At 47.3% G+C, this 14,001-nt stretch overlaps 60 non-coding genes across 60 annotated transcripts; 10 read left to right on the top strand and 50 right to left on the bottom strand.

Annotated features, from left to right (window-relative positions):
• Positions 1-54: 54 nt before the first annotated feature.
• On the bottom strand, positions 55-127 carry Trnak-uuu (transfer RNA lysine (anticodon UUU)). Its single transcript has one exon. It is a non-coding gene; the product is annotated as a tRNA-Lys (tRNA).
• Positions 128-200: 73 nt separating this feature from the next.
• Positions 201-272, bottom strand: Trnad-guc (transfer RNA aspartic acid (anticodon GUC)). Its single transcript has one exon. It is a non-coding gene; the product is annotated as a tRNA-Asp (tRNA).
• A 259-nt stretch (positions 273-531) lies between these two features.
• On the bottom strand, positions 532-604 carry Trnaa-ugc (transfer RNA alanine (anticodon UGC)). The gene has a single exon. It is a non-coding gene; the product is annotated as a tRNA-Ala (tRNA).
• A 253-nt stretch (positions 605-857) lies between these two features.
• Positions 858-951, top strand: Trnay-gua (transfer RNA tyrosine (anticodon GUA)). Its single transcript has 2 exons — positions 858-894; positions 916-951. It is a non-coding gene; the product is annotated as a tRNA-Tyr (tRNA).
• A 41-nt stretch (positions 952-992) lies between these two features.
• Trnal-caa (transfer RNA leucine (anticodon CAA)) lies at positions 993-1,108 on the bottom strand. The gene is made up of 2 exons: positions 1,071-1,108; positions 993-1,038 (listed from the first exon to the last, which is right to left on the bottom strand). It is a non-coding gene; the product is annotated as a tRNA-Leu (tRNA).
• Positions 1,109-1,176: 68 nt separating this feature from the next.
• On the bottom strand, positions 1,177-1,249 carry Trnaa-agc (transfer RNA alanine (anticodon AGC)). Its single transcript has one exon. It is a non-coding gene; the product is annotated as a tRNA-Ala (tRNA).
• A 107-nt stretch (positions 1,250-1,356) lies between these two features.
• Positions 1,357-1,429, bottom strand: Trnak-uuu (transfer RNA lysine (anticodon UUU)). The gene has a single exon. It is a non-coding gene; the product is annotated as a tRNA-Lys (tRNA).
• A 73-nt stretch (positions 1,430-1,502) lies between these two features.
• Positions 1,503-1,574, bottom strand: Trnad-guc (transfer RNA aspartic acid (anticodon GUC)). Its single transcript has one exon. It is a non-coding gene; the product is annotated as a tRNA-Asp (tRNA).
• Positions 1,575-2,159: 585 nt separating this feature from the next.
• Trnay-gua (transfer RNA tyrosine (anticodon GUA)) lies at positions 2,160-2,253 on the top strand. Its single transcript has 2 exons — positions 2,160-2,196; positions 2,218-2,253. It is a non-coding gene; the product is annotated as a tRNA-Tyr (tRNA).
• Positions 2,254-2,478: 225 nt separating this feature from the next.
• Trnaa-agc (transfer RNA alanine (anticodon AGC)) lies at positions 2,479-2,551 on the bottom strand. Its single transcript has one exon. It is a non-coding gene; the product is annotated as a tRNA-Ala (tRNA).
• A 107-nt stretch (positions 2,552-2,658) lies between these two features.
• Trnak-uuu (transfer RNA lysine (anticodon UUU)) lies at positions 2,659-2,731 on the bottom strand. Its single transcript has one exon. It is a non-coding gene; the product is annotated as a tRNA-Lys (tRNA).
• A 73-nt stretch (positions 2,732-2,804) lies between these two features.
• On the bottom strand, positions 2,805-2,876 carry Trnad-guc (transfer RNA aspartic acid (anticodon GUC)). Its single transcript has one exon. It is a non-coding gene; the product is annotated as a tRNA-Asp (tRNA).
• Positions 2,877-3,135: 259 nt separating this feature from the next.
• Trnaa-ugc (transfer RNA alanine (anticodon UGC)) lies at positions 3,136-3,208 on the bottom strand. Its single transcript has one exon. It is a non-coding gene; the product is annotated as a tRNA-Ala (tRNA).
• A 253-nt stretch (positions 3,209-3,461) lies between these two features.
• On the top strand, positions 3,462-3,555 carry Trnay-gua (transfer RNA tyrosine (anticodon GUA)). The gene is made up of 2 exons: positions 3,462-3,498; positions 3,520-3,555. It is a non-coding gene; the product is annotated as a tRNA-Tyr (tRNA).
• Positions 3,556-3,596: 41 nt separating this feature from the next.
• Trnal-caa (transfer RNA leucine (anticodon CAA)) lies at positions 3,597-3,712 on the bottom strand. The gene is made up of 2 exons: positions 3,675-3,712; positions 3,597-3,642 (listed from the first exon to the last, which is right to left on the bottom strand). It is a non-coding gene; the product is annotated as a tRNA-Leu (tRNA).
• A 68-nt stretch (positions 3,713-3,780) lies between these two features.
• On the bottom strand, positions 3,781-3,853 carry Trnaa-agc (transfer RNA alanine (anticodon AGC)). The gene has a single exon. It is a non-coding gene; the product is annotated as a tRNA-Ala (tRNA).
• Positions 3,854-3,960: 107 nt separating this feature from the next.
• Trnak-uuu (transfer RNA lysine (anticodon UUU)) lies at positions 3,961-4,033 on the bottom strand. The gene has a single exon. It is a non-coding gene; the product is annotated as a tRNA-Lys (tRNA).
• Positions 4,034-4,106: 73 nt separating this feature from the next.
• Positions 4,107-4,178, bottom strand: Trnad-guc (transfer RNA aspartic acid (anticodon GUC)). The gene has a single exon. It is a non-coding gene; the product is annotated as a tRNA-Asp (tRNA).
• Positions 4,179-4,437: 259 nt separating this feature from the next.
• Trnaa-ugc (transfer RNA alanine (anticodon UGC)) lies at positions 4,438-4,510 on the bottom strand. Its single transcript has one exon. It is a non-coding gene; the product is annotated as a tRNA-Ala (tRNA).
• A 253-nt stretch (positions 4,511-4,763) lies between these two features.
• Positions 4,764-4,857, top strand: Trnay-gua (transfer RNA tyrosine (anticodon GUA)). Its single transcript has 2 exons — positions 4,764-4,800; positions 4,822-4,857. It is a non-coding gene; the product is annotated as a tRNA-Tyr (tRNA).
• A 41-nt stretch (positions 4,858-4,898) lies between these two features.
• Trnal-caa (transfer RNA leucine (anticodon CAA)) lies at positions 4,899-5,014 on the bottom strand. Its single transcript has 2 exons — positions 4,977-5,014; positions 4,899-4,944 (listed from the first exon to the last, which is right to left on the bottom strand). It is a non-coding gene; the product is annotated as a tRNA-Leu (tRNA).
• Positions 5,015-5,082: 68 nt separating this feature from the next.
• Trnaa-agc (transfer RNA alanine (anticodon AGC)) lies at positions 5,083-5,155 on the bottom strand. Its single transcript has one exon. It is a non-coding gene; the product is annotated as a tRNA-Ala (tRNA).
• A 107-nt stretch (positions 5,156-5,262) lies between these two features.
• Positions 5,263-5,335, bottom strand: Trnak-uuu (transfer RNA lysine (anticodon UUU)). Its single transcript has one exon. It is a non-coding gene; the product is annotated as a tRNA-Lys (tRNA).
• Positions 5,336-5,408: 73 nt separating this feature from the next.
• On the bottom strand, positions 5,409-5,480 carry Trnad-guc (transfer RNA aspartic acid (anticodon GUC)). The gene has a single exon. It is a non-coding gene; the product is annotated as a tRNA-Asp (tRNA).
• A 259-nt stretch (positions 5,481-5,739) lies between these two features.
• Trnaa-ugc (transfer RNA alanine (anticodon UGC)) lies at positions 5,740-5,812 on the bottom strand. Its single transcript has one exon. It is a non-coding gene; the product is annotated as a tRNA-Ala (tRNA).
• A 253-nt stretch (positions 5,813-6,065) lies between these two features.
• Positions 6,066-6,159, top strand: Trnay-gua (transfer RNA tyrosine (anticodon GUA)). The gene is made up of 2 exons: positions 6,066-6,102; positions 6,124-6,159. It is a non-coding gene; the product is annotated as a tRNA-Tyr (tRNA).
• A 41-nt stretch (positions 6,160-6,200) lies between these two features.
• Positions 6,201-6,316, bottom strand: Trnal-caa (transfer RNA leucine (anticodon CAA)). The gene is made up of 2 exons: positions 6,279-6,316; positions 6,201-6,246 (listed from the first exon to the last, which is right to left on the bottom strand). It is a non-coding gene; the product is annotated as a tRNA-Leu (tRNA).
• Positions 6,317-6,384: 68 nt separating this feature from the next.
• Positions 6,385-6,457, bottom strand: Trnaa-agc (transfer RNA alanine (anticodon AGC)). The gene has a single exon. It is a non-coding gene; the product is annotated as a tRNA-Ala (tRNA).
• A 107-nt stretch (positions 6,458-6,564) lies between these two features.
• Trnak-uuu (transfer RNA lysine (anticodon UUU)) lies at positions 6,565-6,637 on the bottom strand. Its single transcript has one exon. It is a non-coding gene; the product is annotated as a tRNA-Lys (tRNA).
• A 73-nt stretch (positions 6,638-6,710) lies between these two features.
• Positions 6,711-6,782, bottom strand: Trnad-guc (transfer RNA aspartic acid (anticodon GUC)). The gene has a single exon. It is a non-coding gene; the product is annotated as a tRNA-Asp (tRNA).
• Positions 6,783-7,038: 256 nt separating this feature from the next.
• Positions 7,039-7,111, bottom strand: Trnaa-ugc (transfer RNA alanine (anticodon UGC)). The gene has a single exon. It is a non-coding gene; the product is annotated as a tRNA-Ala (tRNA).
• Positions 7,112-7,364: 253 nt separating this feature from the next.
• On the top strand, positions 7,365-7,458 carry Trnay-gua (transfer RNA tyrosine (anticodon GUA)). Its single transcript has 2 exons — positions 7,365-7,401; positions 7,423-7,458. It is a non-coding gene; the product is annotated as a tRNA-Tyr (tRNA).
• A 41-nt stretch (positions 7,459-7,499) lies between these two features.
• Trnal-caa (transfer RNA leucine (anticodon CAA)) lies at positions 7,500-7,615 on the bottom strand. Its single transcript has 2 exons — positions 7,578-7,615; positions 7,500-7,545 (listed from the first exon to the last, which is right to left on the bottom strand). It is a non-coding gene; the product is annotated as a tRNA-Leu (tRNA).
• Positions 7,616-7,683: 68 nt separating this feature from the next.
• Positions 7,684-7,756, bottom strand: Trnaa-agc (transfer RNA alanine (anticodon AGC)). Its single transcript has one exon. It is a non-coding gene; the product is annotated as a tRNA-Ala (tRNA).
• A 107-nt stretch (positions 7,757-7,863) lies between these two features.
• On the bottom strand, positions 7,864-7,936 carry Trnak-uuu (transfer RNA lysine (anticodon UUU)). The gene has a single exon. It is a non-coding gene; the product is annotated as a tRNA-Lys (tRNA).
• Positions 7,937-8,009: 73 nt separating this feature from the next.
• On the bottom strand, positions 8,010-8,081 carry Trnad-guc (transfer RNA aspartic acid (anticodon GUC)). The gene has a single exon. It is a non-coding gene; the product is annotated as a tRNA-Asp (tRNA).
• Positions 8,082-8,340: 259 nt separating this feature from the next.
• Trnaa-ugc (transfer RNA alanine (anticodon UGC)) lies at positions 8,341-8,413 on the bottom strand. Its single transcript has one exon. It is a non-coding gene; the product is annotated as a tRNA-Ala (tRNA).
• A 253-nt stretch (positions 8,414-8,666) lies between these two features.
• Trnay-gua (transfer RNA tyrosine (anticodon GUA)) lies at positions 8,667-8,760 on the top strand. The gene is made up of 2 exons: positions 8,667-8,703; positions 8,725-8,760. It is a non-coding gene; the product is annotated as a tRNA-Tyr (tRNA).
• A 41-nt stretch (positions 8,761-8,801) lies between these two features.
• Positions 8,802-8,917, bottom strand: Trnal-caa (transfer RNA leucine (anticodon CAA)). Its single transcript has 2 exons — positions 8,880-8,917; positions 8,802-8,847 (listed from the first exon to the last, which is right to left on the bottom strand). It is a non-coding gene; the product is annotated as a tRNA-Leu (tRNA).
• Positions 8,918-8,985: 68 nt separating this feature from the next.
• Positions 8,986-9,058, bottom strand: Trnaa-agc (transfer RNA alanine (anticodon AGC)). The gene has a single exon. It is a non-coding gene; the product is annotated as a tRNA-Ala (tRNA).
• Positions 9,059-9,165: 107 nt separating this feature from the next.
• On the bottom strand, positions 9,166-9,238 carry Trnak-uuu (transfer RNA lysine (anticodon UUU)). The gene has a single exon. It is a non-coding gene; the product is annotated as a tRNA-Lys (tRNA).
• A 73-nt stretch (positions 9,239-9,311) lies between these two features.
• Positions 9,312-9,383, bottom strand: Trnad-guc (transfer RNA aspartic acid (anticodon GUC)). The gene has a single exon. It is a non-coding gene; the product is annotated as a tRNA-Asp (tRNA).
• Positions 9,384-9,642: 259 nt separating this feature from the next.
• On the bottom strand, positions 9,643-9,715 carry Trnaa-ugc (transfer RNA alanine (anticodon UGC)). Its single transcript has one exon. It is a non-coding gene; the product is annotated as a tRNA-Ala (tRNA).
• Positions 9,716-10,103: 388 nt separating this feature from the next.
• On the bottom strand, positions 10,104-10,219 carry Trnal-caa (transfer RNA leucine (anticodon CAA)). The gene is made up of 2 exons: positions 10,182-10,219; positions 10,104-10,149 (listed from the first exon to the last, which is right to left on the bottom strand). It is a non-coding gene; the product is annotated as a tRNA-Leu (tRNA).
• A 68-nt stretch (positions 10,220-10,287) lies between these two features.
• Positions 10,288-10,360, bottom strand: Trnaa-agc (transfer RNA alanine (anticodon AGC)). The gene has a single exon. It is a non-coding gene; the product is annotated as a tRNA-Ala (tRNA).
• Positions 10,361-10,467: 107 nt separating this feature from the next.
• Trnak-uuu (transfer RNA lysine (anticodon UUU)) lies at positions 10,468-10,540 on the bottom strand. The gene has a single exon. It is a non-coding gene; the product is annotated as a tRNA-Lys (tRNA).
• A 73-nt stretch (positions 10,541-10,613) lies between these two features.
• Trnad-guc (transfer RNA aspartic acid (anticodon GUC)) lies at positions 10,614-10,685 on the bottom strand. The gene has a single exon. It is a non-coding gene; the product is annotated as a tRNA-Asp (tRNA).
• A 259-nt stretch (positions 10,686-10,944) lies between these two features.
• Trnaa-cgc (transfer RNA alanine (anticodon CGC)) lies at positions 10,945-11,017 on the bottom strand. Its single transcript has one exon. It is a non-coding gene; the product is annotated as a tRNA-Ala (tRNA).
• Positions 11,018-11,270: 253 nt separating this feature from the next.
• On the top strand, positions 11,271-11,364 carry Trnay-gua (transfer RNA tyrosine (anticodon GUA)). Its single transcript has 2 exons — positions 11,271-11,307; positions 11,329-11,364. It is a non-coding gene; the product is annotated as a tRNA-Tyr (tRNA).
• A 41-nt stretch (positions 11,365-11,405) lies between these two features.
• Trnal-caa (transfer RNA leucine (anticodon CAA)) lies at positions 11,406-11,521 on the bottom strand. Its single transcript has 2 exons — positions 11,484-11,521; positions 11,406-11,451 (listed from the first exon to the last, which is right to left on the bottom strand). It is a non-coding gene; the product is annotated as a tRNA-Leu (tRNA).
• A 68-nt stretch (positions 11,522-11,589) lies between these two features.
• Positions 11,590-11,662, bottom strand: Trnaa-agc (transfer RNA alanine (anticodon AGC)). Its single transcript has one exon. It is a non-coding gene; the product is annotated as a tRNA-Ala (tRNA).
• A 107-nt stretch (positions 11,663-11,769) lies between these two features.
• Positions 11,770-11,842, bottom strand: Trnak-uuu (transfer RNA lysine (anticodon UUU)). The gene has a single exon. It is a non-coding gene; the product is annotated as a tRNA-Lys (tRNA).
• A 73-nt stretch (positions 11,843-11,915) lies between these two features.
• Positions 11,916-11,987, bottom strand: Trnad-guc (transfer RNA aspartic acid (anticodon GUC)). Its single transcript has one exon. It is a non-coding gene; the product is annotated as a tRNA-Asp (tRNA).
• Positions 11,988-12,246: 259 nt separating this feature from the next.
• Positions 12,247-12,319, bottom strand: Trnaa-agc (transfer RNA alanine (anticodon AGC)). The gene has a single exon. It is a non-coding gene; the product is annotated as a tRNA-Ala (tRNA).
• Positions 12,320-12,572: 253 nt separating this feature from the next.
• Trnay-gua (transfer RNA tyrosine (anticodon GUA)) lies at positions 12,573-12,666 on the top strand. Its single transcript has 2 exons — positions 12,573-12,609; positions 12,631-12,666. It is a non-coding gene; the product is annotated as a tRNA-Tyr (tRNA).
• Positions 12,667-12,707: 41 nt separating this feature from the next.
• On the bottom strand, positions 12,708-12,823 carry Trnal-caa (transfer RNA leucine (anticodon CAA)). Its single transcript has 2 exons — positions 12,786-12,823; positions 12,708-12,753 (listed from the first exon to the last, which is right to left on the bottom strand). It is a non-coding gene; the product is annotated as a tRNA-Leu (tRNA).
• Positions 12,824-12,891: 68 nt separating this feature from the next.
• Positions 12,892-12,964, bottom strand: Trnaa-agc (transfer RNA alanine (anticodon AGC)). Its single transcript has one exon. It is a non-coding gene; the product is annotated as a tRNA-Ala (tRNA).
• Positions 12,965-13,071: 107 nt separating this feature from the next.
• Trnak-uuu (transfer RNA lysine (anticodon UUU)) lies at positions 13,072-13,144 on the bottom strand. Its single transcript has one exon. It is a non-coding gene; the product is annotated as a tRNA-Lys (tRNA).
• A 73-nt stretch (positions 13,145-13,217) lies between these two features.
• Positions 13,218-13,289, bottom strand: Trnad-guc (transfer RNA aspartic acid (anticodon GUC)). Its single transcript has one exon. It is a non-coding gene; the product is annotated as a tRNA-Asp (tRNA).
• A 585-nt stretch (positions 13,290-13,874) lies between these two features.
• Positions 13,875-13,968, top strand: Trnay-gua (transfer RNA tyrosine (anticodon GUA)). Its single transcript has 2 exons — positions 13,875-13,911; positions 13,933-13,968. It is a non-coding gene; the product is annotated as a tRNA-Tyr (tRNA).
• Positions 13,969-14,001: the final 33 nt, after the last annotated feature.

Genomic DNA, 14,001 nt, shown 5'->3' with positions numbered 1-14,001 from the left:
TTCGACAAGACATTGTGGTGAAAGTTAGTTCACCATCGTACCAAATAATTGTTACGCCCGATGAGGGACTCGAACCCGCGACCCTCAGATTAAAAGTCTGATGCTCTACCGACTGAGCTAACCGGGCGTAAATCTGTATTCCCGGACAGTCCCGCGAACGCTACTGACGTGAAACGAAACATTGACAAGATAAAAAGAACCTCCCCGGCGGGGAATCGAACCCCGGTCTCCCGCGTGACAGGCGGGGATACTTACCACTATACTACCGAGGACGAGTTCATATTTAAATAATATGTTCGCGATGGCGTCAATGCCCGAATGCCACACGGTCGATCATGTTAAAAGCTGAAACTGTGTATACTGTCAATGCGAAATTAAACAGCAAGAAATGCTCTAGACATATGCAGCGCGGTTTAGTATTATTATTATTATTATTAATACCAGGTAATCTTAGGAGCATCATAAATCCTCTTATGACCATTGGCAACTACTGAAATTAGTATAAAAATAAATAAATTAAAAACATCGTCTTGGAGGATCCGGGCATCGATCCCGGTACCTCTCGCATGCAAAGCGAGCGCTCTACCATGTGAGCTAATCCCCCTGGAAATGGTAAAAAGGTCATAGTTCGAGTGCTGTTCGCAATACTAAACTACACCTTACATCAGACACATTTCAGCTTACCTACCTTCAGCAGAGTGGCGCAGAGGAAGCGTGCTGGGCCCATAACCCAGAGGTCGGTGGATCGAAACCACCCTCTGCTACGTGCGAGCTATCGCATCATTTTAAAAACCACGTCATACTACAAACGTGACATGACCTGCATAGTCCTGCACAAGAACTGTACGATGCTACATCCACCGATAGCTCAGTTGGTAGAGCGGAGGACTGTAGACGAACTTATACCACTCAGGCATCCTTAGGTCGCTGGTTCAAATCCGGCTCGGTGGACTTGCATTTTAGGCCTAAAATTTTGTGTGGCAGGGAAAAGTTGTCGGAAGTGGGATTCGAACCCACGCCCTCATTCGAGGACCAGAATTCTCCACGCGATGAGTGGAAGAACATTTTGTCTTGAGTCTGGCGCCTTAGACCGCTCGGCCATCCCGACATGACACGAACGCTGCTGCAAATTGCTCTGCGCAAATTTCTTTTATTTTACGCCTATGGAAAAGGCATTGGAGAACCCGGGCATCGATCCCGGTACCTCTCGCATGCTAAGCGAGCGCTCTACCATCTGAGCTAGTTCCCCATCAAGTTTGCTTCGCCTTTGCCACTCCGCAAATGTTACGTTATTCATCCTCTTTCCACAAGACATTGTGGTGAAAGTTAGTTCACCATCGTACCAAATAATTGTTACGCCCGATGAGGGACTCGAACCCGCGACCCTCAGATTAAAAGTCTGATGCTCTACCGACTGAGCTAACCGGGCGTAAATCTGTATTCCCGGACAGTCCCACGAACGCTACTGACGTGAAACGAAACATTGACAAGATAAAAAGAACCTCCCCGGCGGGGAATCGAACCCCGGTCTCCCGCGTGACAGGCGGGGATACTTACCACTATACTACCGAGGACGAGTTCATATTTAAATAATATGTTCGCGATGGCGTCAATGCCCGAATGCCACACGGTCGATCATGTTAAAAGCTGAAACTGTGTATACTGTCAATGCGAAATTAAACAGCAAGAAATGCTCTAGACATATGCAGCGCGGTTTAGTATTATTATTATTATTATTAATACCAGGTAATCTTAGGAGCATCATAAATCCTCTTATGACCATTGGCAACTACTGAAATTAGTATAAAAATAAATAAATTAAAAACATCGTCTTGGAGGATCCGGGCATCGATCCCAGTACCTCTCGCATGCAAAGCGAGCGCTCTACCATGTGAGCTAATCCCCCTGGAAATGGTAAAAAGGTCATAGTTCGAGTGCTGTTCGCAATACTAAACTACACCTTACATCAGACACATTTCAGCTTACCTACCTTCAGCAGAGTGGCGCAGAGGAAGCGTGCTGGGCCCATAACCCAGAGGTCGTTGGATCGAAACCACCCTCTGCTACGTGCGAGCTATCGCATCATTTTAAAAACCACGTCATACTACAAACGTGACATGACCTGCATAGTCCTGCACAAGAACTGTACGATGCTACATCCACCGATAGCTCAGTTGGTAGAGCGGAGGACTGTAGACGAACTTATACCACTCAGGCATCCTTAGGTCGCTGGTTCAAATCCGGCTCGGTGGACTTGCATTTTAGGCCTAAAATTTTGTGTGGCAGGGAAAAGTTGTCGGAAGTGGGATTCGAACCCACGCCCTCATTCGAGGACCAGAATTCTCCACGCAATGAGTGGAAGATTATTTTGTCTTGAGTCTGGCGCTATAGACCGCTCGGCCATCCCGACATGACACGAACGCTGCTGCAAATTGCTCTGCGCAAATTTTATTTATTTTACGCCTATGGAAAAGGTATTGGAGAACCCGGGCATCGATCCCGGTACCTCTCGCATGCTAAGCGAGCGCTCTACCATCTGAGCTAGTTCCCCATCAAGTTTGCTTCGCCTTTGCCACTCCGCAAATGTTACGTTATTCATCCTCTTTCGACAAGACATTGTGGTGAAAGTTAGTTCACCATCGTACCAAATAATTGTTACGCCCGATGAGGGACTCGAACCCGCGACCCTCAGATTAAAAGTCTGATGCTCTACCGACTGAGCTAACCGGGCGTAAATCTGTATTCCCGGACAGTCCCGCGAACGCTACTGACGTGAAACGAAACATTGACAAGATAAAAAGAACCTCCCCGGCGGGGAATCGAACCCCGGTCTCCCGCGTGACAGGCGGGGATACTTACCACTATACTACCGAGGACGAGTTCATATTTAAATAATATGTTCGCGATGGCGTCAATGCCCGAATGCCACACGGTCGATCATGTTAAAAGCTGAAACTGTGTATACTGTCAATGCGAAATTAAACAGCAAGAAATGCTCTAGACATATGCAGCGCGGTTTAGTATTATTATTATTATTATTAATACCAGGTAATCTTAGGAGCATCATAAATCCTCTTATGACCATTGGCAACTACTGAAATTAGTATAAAAATAAATAAATTAAAAACATCGTCTTGGAGGATCCGGGCATCGATCCCGGTACCTCTCGCATGCAAAGCGAGCGCTCTACCATGTGAGCTAATCCCCCTGGAAATGGTAAAAAGGTCATAGTTCGAGTGCTGTTCGCAATACTAAACTACACCTTACATCAGACACATTTCAGCTTACCTACCTTCAGCAGAGTGGCGCAGAGGAAGCGTGCTGGGCCCATAACCCAGAGGTCGGTGGATCGAAACCACCCTCTGCTACGTGCGAGCTATCGCATCATTTTAAAAACCACGTCATACTACAAACGTGACATGACCTGCATAGTCCTGCACAAGAACTGTACGATGCTACATCCACCGATAGCTCAGTTGGTAGAGCGGAGGACTGTAGACGAACTTATACCACTCAGGCATCCTTAGGTCGCTGGTTCAAATCCGGCTCGGTGGACTTGCATTTTAGGCCTAAAATTTTGTGTGGCAGGGAAAAGTTGTCGGAAGTGGGATTCGAACCCACGCCCTCATTCGAGGACCAGAATTCTCCACGCGATGAGTGGAAGAACATTTTGTCTTGAGTCTGGCGCCTTAGACCGCTCGGCCATCCCGACATGACACGAACGCTGCTGCAAATTGCTCTGCGCAAATTTCTTTTATTTTACGCCTATGGAAAAGGCATTGGAGAACCCGGGCATCGATCCCGGTACCTCTCGCATGCTAAGCGAGCGCTCTACCATCTGAGCTAGTTCCCCATCAAGTTTGCTTCGCCTTTGCCACTCCGCAAATGTTACGTTATTCATCCTCTTTCCACAAGACATTGTGGTGAAAGTTAGTTCACCATCGTACCAAATAATTGTTACGCCCGATGAGGGACTCGAACCCGCGACCCTCAGATTAAAAGTCTGATGCTCTACCGACTGAGCTAACCGGGCGTAAATCTGTATTCCCGGACAGTCCCACGAACGCTACTGACGTGAAACGAAACATTGACAAGATAAAAAGAACCTCCCCGGCGGGGAATCGAACCCCGGTCTCCCGCGTGACAGGCGGGGATACTTACCACTATACTACCGAGGACGAGTTCATATTTAAATAATATGTTCGCGATGGCGTCAATGCCCGAATGCCACACGGTCGATCATGTTAAAAGCTGAAACTGTGTATACTGTCAATGCGAAATTAAACAGCAAGAAATGCTCTAGACATATGCAGCGCGGTTTAGTATTATTATTATTATTATTAATACCAGGTAATCTTAGGAGCATCATAAATCCTCTTATGACCATTGGCAACTACTGAAATTAGTATAAAAATAAATAAATTAAAAACATCGTCTTGGAGGATCCGGGCATCGATCCCGGTACCTCTCGCATGCAAAGCGAGCGCTCTACCATGTGAGCTAATCCCCCTGGAAATGGTAAAAAGGTCATAGTTCGAGTGCTGTTCGCAATACTAAACTACACCTTACACCAGACACATTTCAGCTTACCTACCTTCAGCAGAGTGGCGCAGAGGAAGCGTGCTGGGCCCATAACCCAGAGGTCGGTGGATCGAAACCACCCTCTGCTACGTGCGAGCTATCGCATCATTTTAAAAACCACGTCATACTACAAACGTGACATGACCTGCATAGTCCTGCACAAGAACTGTACGATGCTACATCCACCGATAGCTCAGTTGGTAGAGCGGAGGACTGTAGACGAACTTATACCACTCAGGCATCCTTAGGTCGCTGGTTCAAATCCGGCTCGGTGGACTTGCATTTTAGGCCTAAAATTTTGTGTGGCAGGGAAAAGTTGTCGGAAGTGGGATTCGAACCCACGCCCTCATTCGAGGACCAGAATTCTCCACGCGATGAGTGGAAGAACATTTTGTCTTGAGTCTGGCGCCTTAGACCGCTCGGCCATCCCGACATGACACGAACGCTGCTGCAAATTGCTCTGCGCAAATTTCTTTTATTTTACGCCTATGGAAAAGGCATTGGAGAACCCGGGCATCGATCCCGGTACCTCTCGCATGCTAAGCGAGCGCTCTACCATCTGAGCTAGTTCCCCATCAAGTTTGCTTCGCCTTTGCCACTCCGCAAATGTTACGTTATTCATCCTCTTTCCACAAGACATTGTGGTGAAAGTTAGTTCACCATCGTACCAAATAATTGTTACGCCCGATGAGGGACTCGAACCCGCGACCCTCAGATTAAAAGTCTGATGCTCTACCGACTGAGCTAACCGGGCGTAAATCTGTATTCCCGGACAGTCCCGCGAACGCTACTGACGTGAAACGAAACATTGACAAGATAAAAAGAACCTCCCCGGCGGGGAATCGAACCCCGGTCTCCCGCGTGACAGGCGGGGATACTTACCACTATACTACCGAGGACGAGTTCATATTTAAATAATATGTTCGCGATGGCGTCAATGCCCGAATGCCACACGGTCGATCATGTTAAAAGCTGAAACTGTGTATACTGTCAATGCGAAATTAAACAGCAAGAAATGCTCTAGACATATGCAGCGCGGTTTAGTATTATTATTATTATTATTAATACCAGGTAATCTTAGGAGCATCATAAATCCTCTTATGACCATTGGCAACTACTGAAATTAGTATAAAAATAAATAAATTAAAAACATCGTCTTGGAGGATCCGGGCATCGATCCCGGTACCTCTCGCATGCAAAGCGAGCGCTCTACCATGTGAGCTAATCCCCCTGGAAATGGTAAAAAGGTCATAGTTCGAGTGCTGTTCGCAATACTAAACTACACCTTACACCAGACACATTTCAGCTTACCTACCTTCAGCAGAGTGGCGCAGAGGAAGCGTGCTGGGCCCATAACCCAGAGGTCGGTGGATCGAAACCACCCTCTGCTACGTGCGAGCTATCGCATCATTTTAAAAACCACGTCATACTACAAACGTGACATGACCTGCATAGTCCTGCACAAGAACTGTACGATGCTACATCCACCGATAGCTCAGTTGGTAGAGCGGAGGACTGTAGACGAACTTATACCACTCAGGCATCCTTAGGTCGCTGGTTCAAATCCGGCTCGGTGGACTTGCATTTTAGGCCTAAAATTTTGTGTGGCAGGGAAAAGTTGTCGGAAGTGGGATTCGAACCCACGCCCTCATTCGAGGACCAGAATTCTCCACGCGATGAGTGGAAGAACATTTTGTCTTGAGTCTGGCGCCTTAGACCGCTCGGCCATCCCGACATGACACGAACGCTGCTGCAAATTGCTCTGCGCAAATTTCTTTTATTTTACGCCTATGGAAAAGGCATTGGAGAACCCGGGCATCGATCCCGGTACCTCTCGCATGCTAAGCGAGCGCTCTACCATCTGAGCTAGTTCCCCATCAAGTTTGCTTCGCCTTTGCCACTCCGCAAATGTTACGTCATTCATCCTCTTTCGTCAAGACATTGTGGTGAAAGTTAGTTCACCATCGTACCAAATAATTGTTACGCCCGATGAGGGACTCGAACCCGCGACCCTCAGATTAAAAGTCTGATGCTCTACCGACTGAGCTAACCGGGCGTAAATCTGTATTCCCGGACAGTCCCGCGAACGCTACTGACGTGAAACGAAACATTGACAAGATAAAAAGAACCTCCCCGGCGGGGAATCGAACCCCGGTCTCCCGCGTGACAGACGGGGATACTTACCACTATACTACCGAGGACGAGTTCATATTTAAATAATATGTTCGCGATGGCGTCAATGCCCGAATGCCACACGGTCGATCATGTTAAAAGCTGAAACTGTGTATACTGTCAATGCGAAATTAAACAGCAAGAAATGCTCTAGACATATGCAGCGCGGTTTAGTATTATTATTATTATTAATACCAGGTAATCTTAGGAGCATCATAAATCCTCTTATGACCATTGGCAACTACTGAAATTAGTATAAAAATAAATAAATTAAAAACATCGTCTTGGAGGATCCGGGCATCGATCCCGGTACCTCTCGCATGCAAAGCGAGCGCTCTACCATGTGAGCTAATCCCCCTGGAAATGGTAAAAAGGTCATAGTTCGAGTGCTGTTCGCAATACTAAACTACACCTTACATCAGACACATTTCAGCTTACCTACCTTCAGCAGAGTGGCGCAGAGGAAGCGTGCTGGGCCCATAACCCAGAGGTCGGTGGATCGAAACCACCCTCTGCTACGTGCGAGCTATCGCATCATTTTAAAAACCACGTCATACTACAAACGTGACATGACCTGCATAGTCCTGCACAAGAACTGTACGATGCTACATCCACCGATAGCTCAGTTGGTAGAGCGGAGGACTGTAGACGAACTTATACCACTCAGGCATCCTTAGGTCGCTGGTTCAAATCCGGCTCGGTGGACTTGCATTTTAGGCCTAAAATTTTGTGTGGCAGGGAAAAGTTGTCGGAAGTGGGATTCGAACCCACGCCCTCATTCGAGGACCAGAATTCTCCACGCGATGAGTGGAAGAACATTTTGTCTTGAGTCTGGCGCCTTAGACCGCTCGGCCATCCCGACATGACACGAACGCTGCTGCAAATTGCTCTGCGCAAATTTCTTTTATTTTACGCCTATGGAAAAGGCATTGGAGAACCCGGGCATCGATCCCGGTACCTCTCGCATGCTAAGCGAGCGCTCTACCATCTGAGCTAGTTCCCCATCAAGTTTGCTTCGCCTTTGCCACTCCGCAAATGTTACGTTATTCATCCTCTTTCGACAAGACATTGTGGTGAAAGTTAGTTCACCATCGTACCAAATAATTGTTACGCCCGATGAGGGACTCGAACCCGCGACCCTCAGATTAAAAGTCTGATGCTCTACCGACTGAGCTAACCGGGCGTAAATCTGTATTCACGGACAGTCCCGCGAACGCTACTGACGTGAAACGAAACATTGACAAGATAAAAAGAACCTCCCCGGCGGGGAATCGAACCCCGGTCTCCCGCGTGACAGGCGGGGATACTTACCACTATACTACCGAGGACGAGTTCATATTTAAATAATATGTTCGCGATGGCGTCAATGCCCGAATGCCACACGGTCGATCATGTTAAAAGCTGAAACTGTGTATACTGTCAATGCGAAATTAAACAGCAAGAAATGCTCTAGACATATGCAGCGCGGTTTAGTATTATTATTATTATTATTAATACCAGGTAATCTTAGGAGCATCATAAATCCTCTTATGACCATTGGCAACTACTGAAATTAGTATAAAAATAAATAAATTAAAAACATCGTCTTGGAGGATCCGGGCATCGATCCCGGTACCTCTCGCATGCAAAGCGAGCGCTCTACCATGTGAGCTAATCCCCCTGGAAATGGTAAAAAGGTCATAGTTCGAGTGCTGTTCGCAATACTAAACTACACCTTACATCAGACACATTTCAGCTTACCTACCTTCAGCAGAGTGGCGCAGAGGAAGCGTGCTGGGCCCATAACCCAGAGGTCGGTGGATCGAAACCACCCTCTGCTACGTGCGAGCTATCGCATCATTTTAAAAACCACGTCATACTACAAACGTGACATGACCTGCATAGTCCTGCACAAGAACTGTACGATGCTACATCCACCGATAGCTCAGTTGGTAGAGCGGAGGACTGTAGACGAACTTATACCACTCAGGCATCCTTAGGTCGCTGGTTCAAATCCGGCTCGGTGGACTTGCATTTTAGGCCTAAAATTTTGTGTGGCAGGGAAAAGTTGTCGGAAGTGGGATTCGAACCCACGCCCTCATTCGAGGACCAGAATTCTCCACGCGATGAGTGGAAGAACATTTTGTCTTGAGTCTGGCGCCTTAGACCGCTCGGCCATCCCGACATGACACGAACGCTGCTGCAAATTGCTCTGCGCAAATTTCTTTTATTTTACGCCTATGGAAAAGGCATTGGAGAACCCGGGCATCGATCCCGGTACCTCTCGCATGCTAAGCGAGCGCTCTACCATCTGAGCTAGTTCCCCATCAAGTTTGCTTCGCCTTTGCCACTCCGCAAATGTTACGTTATTCATCCTCTTTCGACAAGACATTGTGGTGAAAGTTAGTTCACCATCGTACCAAATAATTGTTACGCCCGATGAGGGACTCGAACCCGCGACCCTCAGATTAAAAGTCTGATGCTCTACCGACTGAGCTAACCGGGCGTAAATCTGTATTCCCGGACAGTCCCGCGAACGCTACTGACGTGAAACGAAACATTGACAAGATAAAAAGAACCTCCCCGGCGGGGAATCGAACCCCGGTCTCCCGCGTGACAGGCGGGGATACTTACCACTATACTACCGAGGACGAGTTCATATTTAAATAATATGTTCGCGATGGCGTCAATGCCCGAATGCCACACGGTCGATCATGTTAAAAGCTGAAACTGTGTATACTGTCAATGCGAAATTAAACAGCAAGAAATGCTCTAGACATATGCAGCGCGGTTTAGTATTATTATTATTATTATTAATACCAGGTAATCTTAGGAGCATCATAAATCCTCTTATGACCATTGGCAACTACTGAAATTAGTATAAAAATAAATAAATTAAAAACATCGTCTTGGAGGATCCGGGCATCGATCCCGGTACCTCTCGCATGCAAAGCGAGCGCTCTACCATGTGAGCTAATCCCCCTGGAAATGGTAAAAAGGTCATAGTTCGAGTGCTGTTCGCAATACTAAACTACACCTTACATCAGACACATTTCAGCTTACCTACCTTCAGCAGAGTGGCGCAGAGGAAGCGTGCTGGGCCCATAACCCAGAGGTCGGTGGATCGAAACCACCCTCTGCTACGTGCGAGCTATCGCATCATTTTAAAAACCACGTCATACTACAAACGTGACATGACCTGCATAGTCCTGCACAAGAACTGTACGATGCTACATCCACCGATAGCTCAGTTGGTAGAGCGGAGGACTGCAGACGAACTTATACCACTCAGGCATCCTTAGGTCGCTGGTTCAAATCCGGCTCGGTGGACTTGCATTTTAGGCCTAAAATTTTGTGTGGCAGGGAAAAGTTGTCGGAAGTGGGATTCGAACCCACGCCCTCATTCGAGGACCAGAATTCTCCACGCGATGAGTGGAAGAACATTTTGTCTTGAGTCTGGCGCCTTAGACCGCTCGGCCATCCCGACATGACACGAACGCTGCTGCAAATTGCTCTGCGCAAATTTCTTTTATTTTACGCCTATGGAAAAGGCATTGGAGAACCCGGGCATCGATCCCGGTACCTCTCGCATGCTAAGCGAGCGCTCTACCATCTGAGCTAGTTCCCCATCAAGTTTGCTTCGCCTTTGCCACTCCGCAAATGTTACGTTATTCATCCTCTTTCGACAAGACATTGTGGTGAAAGTTAGTTCACCATCGTACCAAATAATTGTTACGCCCGATGAGGGACTCGAACCCGCGACCCTCAGATTAAAAGTCTGATGCTCTACCGACTGAGCTAACTGGGCGTAAATCTGTATTCCCGGACAGTCCCGCGAACGCTACTGACGTGAAACGAAACATTGACAAGATAAAAAGAACCTCCCCGGCGGGGAATCGAACCCCGGTCTCCCGCGTGACAGGCGGGGATACTTACCACTATACTACCGAGGACGAGTTCATATTTAAATAATATGTTCGCGATGGCGTCAATGCCCGAATGCCACACGGTCGATCATGTTAAAAGCTGAAACTGTGTATACTGTCAATGCGAAATTAAACAGCAAGAAATGCTCTAGACATATGCAGCGCGGTTTAGTATTATTATTATTATTATTAATACCAGGTAATCTTAGGAGCATCATAAATCCTCTTATGACCATTGGCAACTACTGAAATTAGTATAAAAATAAATAAATTAAAAACATCGTCTTGGAGGATCCGGGCATCGATCCCGGTACCTCTCGCATGCGAAGCGAGCGCTCTACCATGTGAGCTAATCCCCCTGGAAATGGTAAAAAGGTCATAGTTCGAGTGCTGTTCGCAATACTAAACTACACCTTACATCAGACACATTTCAGCTTACCTACCTTCAGCAGAGTGGCGCAGAGGAAGCGTGCTGGGCCCATAACCCAGAGGTCGGTGGATCGAAACCACCCTCTGCTACGTGCGAGCTATCGCATCATTTTAAAAACCACGTCATACTACAAACGTGACATGACCTGCATAGTCCTGCACAAGAACTGTACGATGCTACATCCACCGATAGCTCAGTTGGTAGAGCGGAGGACTGTAGACGAACTTATACCACTCAGGCATCCTTAGGTCGCTGGTTCAAATCCGGCTCGGTGGACTTGCATTTTAGGCCTAAAATTTTGTGTGGCAGGGAAAAGTTGTCGGAAGTGGGATTCGAACCCACGCCCTCATTCGAGGACCATAATTCTCCACGCGATGAGTGGAAGAACATTTTGTCTTGAGTCTGGCGCCTTAGACCGCTCGGCCATCCCGACATGACACGAACGCTGCTGCAAATTGCTCTGCGCAAATTTCTTTTATTTTACGCCTATGGAAAAGGCATTGGAGAACCCGGGCATCGATCCCGGTACCTCTCGCATGCTAAGCGAGCGCTCTACCATCTGAGCTAGTTCCCCATCAAGTTTGCTTCGCCTTTGCCACTCCGCAAATGTTACGTTATTCATCCTCTTTCGACAAGACATTGTGGTGAAAGTTAGTTCACCATCGTACCAAATAATTGTTACGCCCGATGAGGGACTCGAACCCGCGACCGTCAGATTAAAAGTCTGATGCTCTACCGACTGAGCTAACCGGGCGTAAATCTGTATTCCCGGACAGTCCCGCGAACGCTACTGACGTGAAACGAAACATTGACAAGATAAAAAGAACCTCCCCGGCGGGGAATCGAACCCCGGTCTCCCGCGTGACAGGCGGGGATACTTACCACTATACTACCGAGGACGAGTTCATATTTAAATAATATGTTCGCGATGGCGTCAATGCCCGAATGCCACACGGTCGATCATGTTAAAAGCTGAAACTGTGTATACTGTCAATGCGAAATTAAACAGCAAGAAATGCTCTAGACATATGCAGCGCGGTTTAGTATTATTATTATTATTATTAATACCAGGTAATCTTAGGAGCATCATAAATCCTCTTATGACCATTGGCAACTACTGAAATTAGTATAAAAATAAATAAATTAAAAACATCGTCTTGGAGGATCCGGGCATCGATCCCGGTACCTCTCGCATGCTAAGCGAGCGCTCTACCATGTGAGCTAATCCCCCTGGAAATGGTAAAAAGGTCATAGTTCGAGTGCTGTTCGCAATACTAAACTACACCTTACATCAGACACATTTCAGCTTACCTACCTTCAGCAGAGTGGCGCAGAGGAAGCGTGCTGGGCCCATAACCCAGAGGTCGGTGGATCGAAACCACCCTCTGCTACGTGCGAGCTATCGCATCATTTTAAAAACCACGTCATACTACAAACGTGACATGACCTGCATAGTCCTGCACAAGAACTGTACGATGCTACATCCACCGATAGCTCAGTTGGTAGAGCGGAGGACTGTAGACGAACTTATACCACTCAGGCATCCTTAGGTCGCTGGTTCAAATCCGGCTCGGTGGACTTGCATTTTAGGCCTAAAATTTTGTGTGGCAGGGAAAAGTTGTCGGAAGTGGGATTCGAACCCACGCCCTCATTCGAGGACCAGAATTCTCCACGCGATGAGTGGAAGAACATTTTGTCTTGAGTCTGGCGCCTTAGACCGCTCGGCCATCCCGACATGACACGAACGCTGCTGCAAATTGCTCTGCGCAAATTTCTTTTATTTTACGCCTATGGAAAAGGCATTGGAGAACCCGGGCATCGATCCCGGTACCTCTCGCATGCTAAGCGAGCGCTCTACCATCTGAGCTAGTTCCCCATCAAGTTTGCTTCGCCTTTGCCACTCCGCAAATGTTACGTTATTCATCCTCTTTCGACAAGAAATTGTGGTGAAAGTTAGTTCACCATCGTACCAAATAATTGTTACGCCCGATGAGGGACTCGAACCCGCGACCCTCAGATTAAAAGTCTGATGCTCTACCGACTGAGCTAACCGGGCGTAAATCTGTATTCCCGGACAGTCCCGCGAACGCTACTGACGTGAAACGAAACATTGACAAGATAAAAAGAACCTCCCCGGCGGGGAATCGAACCCCGGTCTCCCGCGTGACAGGCGGGGATACTTACCACTATACTACCGAGGACGAGTTCATATTTAAATAATATGTTCGCGATGGCGTCAATGCCCGAATGCCACACGGTCGATCATGTTAAAAGCTGAAACTGTGTATACTGTCAATGCGAAATTAAACAGCAAGAAATGCTCTAGACATATGCAGCGCGGTTTAGTATTATTATTATTATTATTAATACCAGGTAATCTTAGGAGCATCATAAATCCTCTTATGACCATTGGCAACTACTGAAATTAGTATAAAAATAAATAAATTAAAAACATCGTCTTGGAGGATCCGGGCATCGATCCCGGTACCTCTCGCATGCAAAGGGAGCGCTCTACCATGTGAGCTAATCCCCCTGGAAATGGTGAAAAGGTCATAGTTCGAGTGCTGTTCGCAATACTAAACTACACCTTACATCAGACACATTTCAGCTTACCTACCTTCAGCAGAGTGGCGCAGAGGAAGCGTGCTGGGCCCATAACCCAGAGGTCGGTGGATCGAAACCACCCTCTGCTACGTGCGAGCTATCGCATCATTTTAAAAACCACGTCATACTACAAACGTGACATGACCTGCATAGTCCTGCACAAGAACTGTACGATGCTACATCCACCGATAGCTCAGTTGGTAGAGCGGAGGACTGTAGACGAACTTATACCACTCAGGCATCCTTAGGTCGCTGGTTCAAATCCGGCTCGGTGGACTTGCATTTTAGGCCTAAAATTTTGTGTGGCAG

This window comes from Hydractinia symbiolongicarpus, chromosome 3 (assembly GCF_029227915.1).
Source record: "Hydractinia symbiolongicarpus strain clone_291-10 chromosome 3, HSymV2.1, whole genome shotgun sequence".
NCBI classification, from domain to species: domain Eukaryota; kingdom Metazoa; phylum Cnidaria; class Hydrozoa; order Anthoathecata; family Hydractiniidae; genus Hydractinia; species Hydractinia symbiolongicarpus.
This window is presented reverse-complemented; position numbering and strand designations above follow the sequence as displayed.